A 2,683-nucleotide genomic window follows, 5' to 3' on the forward strand; every position below is an offset into this window, starting at 1 on the left:
TCCATGAATACTTCCATGCATTCTTCTATCATGTCGTGAAAAATCGCCATCATACACCTTTGAAAGGTTGCAGGGGCGTTACAAAGTCCAAATGGCATGCGTTTGTAAGCAAAAGTACCATAAGGGCACGTGAATGTGGTTTTCTCTTGATCTTCGGGTGCTATTGGAATTTGAAAATATCCGAAAAATCCATCTAGAAAACAATAGTAACTATTTCCGGCTAATCTTTCCAACATTTGATCAATGAAAGGTAAGGGAAAGTGATCTTTTCTGGTGGCATCATTTAATTTTCTATAATCAATACACACACACCATCCTGTTACAGTCCTAGTAGGAATAAGCTCATTTTTCTCATTTGTAATGACAGTCATGCCACCCTTCTTAGGCACGCATTGAACTGGGCTTACCCATGGACTATCAGAAATTGGATATATCAAACCTGCATCTAGCAGTTTAATAATCTCTTTCTTAACTACATCTTGCATATTAGGATTTAGTCTTCGTTGGCGTTGCACATACGTTTTATGACCTTCTTCCATAAGGATTTTATGTGTGCAATACGAAGAACTTATTCCTTTAATATCATGAATCTTCCATGCAATGGCTGGTTTATGAGCTTTCAACACAGAAATGAGTTGTGATTTCTCATTTTCAGTAAGAGAAGACGATATTATTACAGGTAATTCAGATTCACCATGTAAATAAGCGTATTCCAAATGGTTTGGAAGTGGCTTTAACTCTAATTTCGGAGGTTCTTCTATCGATGATTTGTATCGATATCTGTCTTCTTCTTTTAGCATTTGAATTTCTTCTGTTGTTGGTTCATATCCATTAGCTATAAGTGTAGCTAACATTTCAGCTTCATCAATTGGTTCATTACCTTCTCCTAAAGAACATTCTCCTGTTCCTTGTAATTCTGGAAATTCTTCTAATAATTCTGCATGTGCATCTATAGTTTGAATATAATAACATGTATCATCTGCATATTGTGGTTGTTGCATTGCTCTATCAACTGAAAAGGTAACACTCTCATCCTCTATACTTAGGGTCAGTTTCTTACCGAACACGTCTATCATTGCTTTAGCCGTGTTTAAGAATGGTCTTCCTAATATGAGAGGAACTTGAGAATCTTCTTCCATGTCCAGAACAACAAAATCTACTGGAAATACTAAAGTACCAACTTTAACTAGCATGTTCTCCATTATCCCTCTAGGATATTTTATTGATCTATCGGCTAGTTGTATGCTTATTCTGGTTGGTTTCAATTCTCCAAGGTCTAGTTTAGCGTATAGTGAATACGGCATTAGATTTATACTAGCACCTAAGTCTGCCAATGCTTCTATTGAACTAAGACTACCCAGAAAACATGGAATTGTGAAACTTCCTGGATCAGATAGTTTTTCTGGTATCTTATTCAACAGCACTGCTGAACAATTAGCATTCATAGTAACAGCCGAGAGTTCTTCCATTTTCTTTCTATTTGAGATTAGATCTTTCAAGAATTTAGCATATCTAGGCATTCCTGAAATCACATCAATGAAAGGAAGATTTACATTTATCTGTTTAAACATATCCAAGAATTTGGATTGCTCGGCTTCAAGTTTCTCTTTCTTCATTTTACTCGGGTAAGGAAGTGGTGGTTGGTATGGTTTAACATAAGGTTTAGCCTTAACTATGTTATCTTCATTAACCTTTTCAACTACCGGTTGTTTTTCCTTATCTTGATCTGGTTGTGGTTCTTGTGGAGTAGGAATAGTTTCATCAGAAGTTACAGGTATTTCCGGTGGTTTAAGTGTTGTACCACTTCTTGTGGTAATAGCTTTAGCTGTTTCATTCCGGGGGTTAGCATTTGTATCACTAGGTAGACTTCCCGGTTTTCTTTCACCTATTAACCTTGCTAGGTTGCTCACTTCTTGTTCCAGATTTTGAATAGAAGCTTGTTGATTTCTAAATGCTTGAGCATTTTGTTCATTGGTTTGTTTCTGAGATGTGAAAAACTGCGTTTGAGTTTCAACTAGCTTCGTCATCATATCTTCTAAATTCGGCTTTTTATCATCGGTTTGTTGTGGTGGTTTGTTTTGAAAATTAGGTCTTTGCTGATTATAAGTATTATTGGATACTTGTTGATTGCTAGGACCTTGTTGGTTGTTGTATGAAATATTTCTGTTATAATTCTGGTTTTGTTTGTAAATCGGTCTTGGCGGTTGATAATTATTCTGATAATTATTTCCAGGCCTTTGGTTTATGTATGAAATATTCTCTCTTTGTTCCATTGTTAATTCAATACTGAGACAATCTTTTGTCAAATGTGGTCCTCCACACTGCTCACAACTAATTCGTATTGAGTGAATATCTTTAGTCATCTTTTCCATTCGTCTCTCCACAGCATCTATCTTTGCGGAAATGGAATCTAAGTCATGGCTAGAATCGGCTCTAGCTGCTTTAGATGATCTAACGATGTCTTTTTCTTGGTGCCACTCATGTGAGTGGGAAGCAGTATTATCAATAATTTTGTAAGCATCAGTTTCGGTTTTCTTCATAATAGAACCACCAGCTGCTATATCTATGTCTTTTCTTGTAGTGATGTCGCATCCTTGGTAGAATATTTGTACTATTTGACAGGTGTCTAAACCATGTTGCGGACATCCTCTTAACAACTTTTCATATCTTGTCCATGCCTCAT

Source organism: Rutidosis leptorrhynchoides, chromosome 5 (genome assembly GCF_046630445.1).
Source record: "Rutidosis leptorrhynchoides isolate AG116_Rl617_1_P2 chromosome 5, CSIRO_AGI_Rlap_v1, whole genome shotgun sequence".
In the NCBI taxonomy this organism is placed as follows: Eukaryota; Viridiplantae; Streptophyta; class Magnoliopsida; order Asterales; family Asteraceae; genus Rutidosis; species Rutidosis leptorrhynchoides.